The sequence below is a fragment of the Artemia franciscana genome, chromosome 14 (genome assembly GCF_032884065.1).
Source record: "Artemia franciscana chromosome 14, ASM3288406v1, whole genome shotgun sequence".
Taxonomy (NCBI): domain Eukaryota; kingdom Metazoa; phylum Arthropoda; class Branchiopoda; order Anostraca; family Artemiidae; genus Artemia; species Artemia franciscana.
In genome coordinates, this window is record NC_088876.1 from 6,380,326 (window position 1) to 6,388,070 (window position 7,745).

At 30.7% G+C, this 7,745-nt stretch overlaps 1 long non-coding RNA gene across 1 annotated transcript; it reads left to right on the top strand.

Moving 5' to 3' along the window:
* The first annotated feature begins 3,874 nt into the window (after positions 1 to 3,874).
* Positions 3,875 to 5,930, top strand: LOC136035235 (uncharacterized). Its single transcript, XR_010619373.1, has 2 exons — positions 3,875 to 4,791; positions 4,893 to 5,930. It is a non-coding gene; the product is annotated as an uncharacterized LOC136035235 (long non-coding RNA).
* The last annotated feature ends 1,815 nt before the right edge of the window (positions 5,931 to 7,745 follow it).

Genomic DNA, 7,745 nt, shown 5'->3' on the forward strand with positions numbered 1-7,745 from the left:
TATATATATATATATATATATATATATATGGTTTTAACTACGTAAAACTTGCGAATATACAACATTCTTTGCTGTCCCATTGTCTTTGCATATAAATAGATTGTCAGGTTTACCGACTCTTGAACATGCAACATAAAATGGTCCATGGGAAAACAATCTGTATTCAGATCTATACCTCATGATTCTAATGATTGCCCTTGAGCTTTGTTGATGGTGATTGCTAATCGACCATTCCCTGTCCCGGTCGTCATTTACATCCCCCTGTTTCCCCCGGTGTCCCCGTTGTAGTTGTGTCCCTGTGTCCCGGTCGTCATTTATATTCCCTGTGTCCCGGTCGTCATTTGTATCCCGGTGTCCCGGTCTGTATATACATTCGTTTTTTAGTTTTGTTTTTCTCCTTTATTTTTTTCCTTTTTTTTCTTTTTTAGCTTATTTAGATTTTTAGATTTTTTAGTTTTTTTTATTAGTTTTTAGTTTTTTTTTCTTTTTAGTTTTTTTGTCCCGGTCGTCATTTATATCCCCCTGTTTCCCCCGGTGTCCCCGTTGTAGTTGTGTCCCTGTGTCCCGGTCGTCATTTATATTCCCTGTGTCCCGGTCGTCATTTGTATCCCGGTGTCCCGGTCTGTATATACATTCGTTTTTTAGTTTTGTTTTTCTCCTTTATTTTTTTCCTTTTTTTTCTTTTTTAGTTTATTTAGATTTTTAGATTTTTTAGTTTTTTTTATTAGTTTTTAGTTTTTTTTCTTTTTAGTTTTTTTTGTAGTTTTTACCTTCTTTTTAGTTTTGTTAGTTTTTTTTTTTACTTATGTCCTGGTCGTCATTTATACTCCCTGTGTCCCGGTGCTTTGTTGATTGCTAATCGAACATTCCTTTTGTCCTGGTCGCTTTCTCTTTGAGTGTCGTCATTTATTTTTTTATTTTTTAGTTCTTTTAGTTTTTACCTTTTTTAGTTTTTTAGATGAAAATTTTTTTTAGTTTTTTCCTTTTTTTCTTTTTAGTTTTTTATTGGTTTTTACCTTTATTTTAGCTTATTTTTCAGTTTTTTCCTTTTTTTTAGTTTTTTTTTATTTTTTATTTTTTTTAGTTTTTTACCTTTTTTTAGTTTTTTTAGTTTTTTTAGTTTTTTAGCTTTTTTACTTTTTTTATTAGTTTTTAGTTTTTTTGTAGTTTTTGGCTTTTTTTAGTGATCCAGTTTTTTCAGGTGACGTCACCTGATCCATCCACAGATCCACAGACAACTTATTTTTATATATATAGACTAGCTGTTGGGGTGGCGCTTCGCGCCACCCCAACACCTAGTTGGTGGGGGCGCTTCGCGCCCCCCCCCAAGCCCCCCCGCGCGCGTAAGTCGTTACGCGCCATAATAGTTACGCGCCATTGTAGTTGTGTCCCTATGTCCCACCTGTGAATATAGATATATATATATATATATATATATATATATATATATATATATATATATATATATATATATATATATATATATATATATATATATATATATATATATATATCTATATCTATATATATATATATATATATATATATATATATATATATATATATATATATATATATATATATGGTTTTAACTACGTAAAACTTGCGAATATACAACATTCTTTGCTGTCCCATTGTCTTTGCATATAAATAGATTGTCAGGTTTACCGACTCTTGAACATGCAACATATAATGGTCCATGGGAAAATAATCTGTATTCAGATCTATACCTCATGATTCTAATGATTGCCCTTGAGCTTTGTTGATGGTGATTGCTAATCGACCATTCCCTGTCCCGGTGTCCCGGTCGTCATTTACATCCCCCTGTTTCCCCCGGTGTCCCCGTTGTAGTTGTGTCCCTGTGTCCCGGTTGTCATTTATATTCCCTGTGTCCCGGTCGTCATTTGTATCCCGGTGTCCCGGTCTGTATATACATTCGTTTTTTAGTTTTGTTTTTCTCCTTTATTTTTTTCCTTTTTTTTCTTTTTTAGCTTATTTAGATTTTTAGATTTTTTTATTAGTTTTTAGTTTTTTTTTCTTTTTAGTTTTTTTGTCCCGGTCGTCATTTATATTCCCCTGTTTCCCCCGGTGTCCCCGTTGTAGTTGTGTCCCTGTGTCCCGGTCGTCATTTATATTCCCTGTGTCCCGGTCGTCATTTGTATCCCGGTGTACCGGTCTGTATATACATTCGTTTTTTAGTTTTGTTTTTCTCCTTTATTTTTTTCCTTTTTTTTTCTTTTTTAGTTTATTTAGATTTTTAGATTTTTTAGTTTTTTTATTAGTTTTTAGTTTTTTTTTCTTTTTAGTTTTTTTGTAGTTTTTACCTTCTTTTTAGTTTTGTTAATTTTTTTTTTACTTATGTCCTGGTCGTCATTTATACTCCCTGTGTCCCGGTGCTTTGTTGATTGCTAATCGAACATTCCTTTTGTCCTGGTCGCTTTCTCTTTGAGTGTCGTCATTTAGTTTTTTAGCTTTTTTACTTTTTTTATTAGTTTTTAGTTTTTTTGTAGTTTTTGCCTTTTTTTAGTTTTTTCAGTTTTTTTTAGTTTTTTATTGGTTTTTACCTTTATTTTAGCTTATTTTTCAGTTTTTTCCTTTTTTTAGTTTTTTTTAGTTTTTAGTTTTTTTAGTTTTTTACCTTTTTTTAGTTTTTTTAGTTTTTTTAGTTTTTTAGCTTTTTTATTTTTTTTATTAGTTTTCAGTTTTTTTTGTAGTTTTTGCCTTTTTTTTTAGTTTTTTTAGTTTTTTAGCTTTTTTATTAGTTTTTAGTTTTTTTGTAGTTTTTGCCTTTTTTTTAGTTTTTTTAGTTTTTTAGCTTTTTTATTTTTTTATTAGTTTTTAGTTTTTTTTGTAGTTTTTGCCTTTTTTTAGTTTTTTCAGTTTTGACGTCACCTGATCCAGTTTTTTCAGGTGACGTCACCTGATCCACGATCCACAGATCCACAGACAACTTATTTTTATATATATAGATAGTTTTTTTTTTTACTTATGTCCTGGTCGTCATTTATACTCCCTGTGTCCCGGTGCTTTGTTGATTGCTAATCGAACATTCCTTTTGTCCTGGTCGCTTTCTCTTTGAGTTTCGTCATTTATTTTTTTCTTTTTTAGTTCTTTTAGTTTTTACCTTTTTTAGTTTTTTTTAGTTTTTTAGATGAAAATTTTTTTTAGTTTTTTCCTCTTTTTCTTTTTAGTTTTTTATTGGTTTTTACCTTTATTTTAGCTTATTTTTCAGTTTTTTCCTTTTTTTATTTTTTATTTTTTTTAGTTTTTTACCTTTTTTTAGTTTTTTAGTTTTTTTAGTTTTTTAGCTTTTTTACTTTTTTTATTAGTTTTTAGTTTTTTTTGTAGTTTTTGCCTTTTTTTAGTTTTTTCAGTTTTTTTTTTAGTTTTTTATTGGTTTTTACCTTTATTTTAGCTTATTTTTCAGTTTTTTCCTTATTTTTTAGTTTTTTTTAGTTTTTAGTTTTTTTAGTTTTTTACCTTTTTTAGTTTTTTTAGTTTTTTTAGTTTTTTAGCTTTTTTATTTTTTTATTAGTTTTTAGTTTTTTTTTGTAGTTTTTGCCTTTTTTTAGTTTTTTTAGTTTTTTAGATTTTTTATTAGTTTTTAGTTTTTTTTTGTAGTTTTTGCCTTTTTTTAGTTTTTTTTAGTTTTTTAGCTTTTTTATTTTTTTTATTAGTTTTTAGTTTTTTTTGTAGTTTTTGCCTTTTTTTAGTTTTTTCAGTTTTGACGTCACCTGATCCAGTTTTTTCAGGTGACGTCACCTGATCCACACATCCACAGACAGACAGACAACTTATTTTTATATATATAAGATATATATATATATATATATATATATATATATATATATATATATATATATATATATATATATATATATATATCTATATATATAAAAATAAGTTGTCTGTCTGTGGATGTGTGGATGGGTCAGGTGACGTCACCTGAAAAAACTGGATCAGGTGACGTCAAAACTGAAAAAACTAAAAAAAGGCAAAAACTACAAAAAAAACTAAAAACTAATAAAAAAAATAAAAAAGCTAAAAAACTAAAAAAACTATAAAGGTAAAAACCAATAAAAAACTAAAAAAAAAACTGAAAAAACTAAAAAAAGGCAAAAACTACAAAAAAAAACTAAAAACTAATAAAAAAAGTAAAAAAGCTAAAAAACTAAAAAAACTAAAAAAACTAAAAAAAGGTAAAAAACTAAAAAAATAAAAAATAAAAAAAAACTAAAAAAAAGGAAAAAACTGAAAAATAAGCTAAAATAAAGGTAAAAACCAATAAAAAACTAAAAAGAAAAAAAGGAAAAAACTAATAAATGACGACACTCAAAGAGAAAGCGACCAGGACAAAAGGAATGTTCGATTAGCAATCAACAAAGCACCGGGACACAGGGAGTATAAATGACGACCAGGACATAAGTAAAAAAAAAAACTATCTATATATATAAAAATAAGTTGTCAAACTAAAAAAAGGCAAAAACTACAAAAAAAACTAAAAACTAATAAAAAAGCTAAAAAACTAAAAAAACTAAAAAAAAGGCAAAAACTACAAAAAAAACTAAAAACTAATAAAAAAAAATAAAAAAGCTAAAAAACTAAAAAAACTAAAAAAACTAAAAAAAGGTAAAAAACTAAAAAAACTAAAAACTAAAAAAAACTAAAAAAAAGGAAAAAACTGAAAAATAAGCTAAAATAAAGGTAAAAACCAATAAAAAACTAAAAAAAAACTGAAAAAACTAAAAAAAAGGCAAAAACTACAAAAAAACTAAAAACTAATAAAAAAAAGTAAAAAAGCTAAAAAACTAAAAAAACTAAAAAAACTAAAAAAACTAAAAAAAGGTAAAAAACTAAAAAAAATAAAAAATAAAAAAAAACTAAAAAAAAAGGAAAAAACTGAAAAATAAGCTAACATAAAGGTAAAAACCAATAAAAACTAAAAAGAAAAAAAGGAAAAAACTAAAAAAAATTTTCATCTAAAAAACTAAAAAAAACTAAAAAAGGTAAAAACTAAAAGAACTAAAAAAGAAAAAAATAAATGACGACACTCAAAGAGAAAGCGACCAGGACAAAAGGAATGTTCGATTAGCAATCAACAAAGCACCGGGACATAGGGAGTATAAATGACGACCAGGACATAAGTAAAAAAAAAATTAACAAAACTAAAAAGAAGGTAAAAACTACAAAAAAAACTAAAAAGAAAAAAAAACTAAAAACTAATAAAAAAACTAAAAAATCTAAAAATCTAAATAAACTAAAAAAGAAAAAAAAGGAAAAAAATAAAGGAGAAAAACAAAACTAAAAAACGAATGTATATACAGACCGGTACACCGGGATACAAATGACGACCGGGACACAGGGAATATAAATGACGACCGGGACACAGGGACACAACTACAACGGGGACACCGGGGGAAACAGGGGGATATAAATGACGACCGGGACAAAAAAACTAAAAAGAAAAAAAAACTAAAAACTAATAAAAAAACTAAAAAATCTAAAAATCTAAATAAGCTAAAAAAGAAAAAAAAAGGAAAAAAATAAAGGAGAAAAACAAAACTAAAAAACGAATGTATATACAGACCGGGACACCGGGATACAAATGACGACCGGGACACAGGGAATATAAATGACGACCGGGACACAGGGACACAACTACAACGGGGACACCGGAGGAAACAGGGGGATGTAAATGACGACCGGGACACCGGGACAGGGAATGGTCGATTAGCAATCACCATCAACAAAGCTCAAGGGCAATCATTAGAATCATGAGGTATAGATCTGAATACAGATTGTTTTCCCATGGACCATTATATGTTGCATGTTCAAGAGTCGGTAAACCTGACAATCTATTTATATGCAAAGACAATGGGACAGCAAAGAATGTTGTATATTCGCAAGTTTTACGTAGTTAAAACCATATATATATATATATCTATCTATATTCACAGGTGGGACATAGGGACACAACTACAATGGCGCGTAACTATTATGGCGCGTAACGACTTACGCGCGCGGGGGGGCTTGGGGGGGCGCGAAGCGCCCCCACCAACTAGGTGTTGGGGTGGCGCGAAGCGCCACCCCAACAGCTAGTATATATATATATATAAGTTGTCTGTCTCTGTGTCTGTCTGTCAGGTGACGTCATGTTTCTGTGTCGACTGACGTCATGAAGTTAGTTGTCGTCATTTTTGCTATGACGGTGACGTCATTAACGGTATTTAAGACATTTGTTCACGGAAAAATGTTTAATTGTAAAATTACTGAAGAACCTACAATGGCAACAGCCGAGGAAGCTGCTCAAAGAGTTTATGCCAAAAAACTTGCTGCTGATAGAGAAAGTAAGAAAAGAAAGCGTTCCGAGGGATCACAAGAACAGCAAGAAAACAGGCTTGCAGCTGATAGAGAAAGTAAGAAAAGAAAGCGTACCGGGGAATCACAATAACAGCAAGAAAACAGGCTTGCGGCTAAAGAACGCAAAACCGCGCAGTTAGATGAAAATCCACCTGGACAGCGAGAGTCAAAACATATCAAAACTGAAAATGATACCGATGATGATTGGGTTTGGGATTTTGACTTGGATAAGGTCATCAATGCCTACCAGATTTAAGTTAAAAAAACAAAGGTTCGTCGATATGTACTTCATAGTGACGCTGAAAAATAAAGAAGAAAAAGAAAACTGAAAAAAGAAAAAAGGTAAAAAAACTAAAAAAAAACTAAAAAGAAAAAACACTCAAAGAGAAATTACAGACCGGGACACAAATGACGACCGAGACAGAGGCAATATACGTGACGACCGGGAACCTCAAATAGAAATTGCAGACTGGGACACCCGGACACAAATCACGACCGGGACGGGGACACAACTACAACGGGGACGCCGGGGGCACAGGCGGCATATATAAATGACGACCGGGACACAGGGATTGTTCGAATAGAAATTACAGACCGGGACACCGGGACACAAATGACGACCGGGACACCGGGACACGGAATATAAATGACGACCGGGACACTCAAAGAAATTACAAACTGGGAAACCGGAACACAAATGACGACCGGGACACAGGGAATATAAATGACGACCGGGACACAGGGGCACATCATTAGAATAATGAGGTATAGATCTGAATACGGATTGTTTTTCCCAAGGACAATTATATGTTGCATGTTCAAGAGTCAGTAAACCTGACAATCTATTTATATGCACAGACAATGGGACAGCGAAGAATGTTGTATATTCGCATGTTTTACGTAGTTAAAAACATATATTTATATCTATCTCTATTGACAGGTGGGACACAGGGACACAACTACAATGGCACGTAACTAATATGGCGCGTAACGACTTACGCGCGCCGGGGGGCTTGGGGGGGGGGGGGTGCGAAGCGCCCCACCAACTAGGTGTTGGGGTGGCGCGAAGCGCCACCCCAACAGCTAGTATATATATCTTCTATATATATAAAAATAAGTTGTTTGTGGGTTATGTCTGTCTGTCGAGTGACGTCGTGTTTGTCCCCATATGACGTCTGAATTATTTCACACTAATACAAAAGAAGAAAAAAAACTAAAAAGGGTAAAAACTAAAAAAAAAAAACTAAAAAGAAAAAAAACTAAAAAAGATAAAAACTAAAAAAAAGCTAAAAAACTAAAAAAAAACTAAAAAAAGGAAAAAACCATAAAATAAACTAAAAACTAATAAAAAAAACTAAAAAAAGCTAAAAACTAAAAAACTAAAA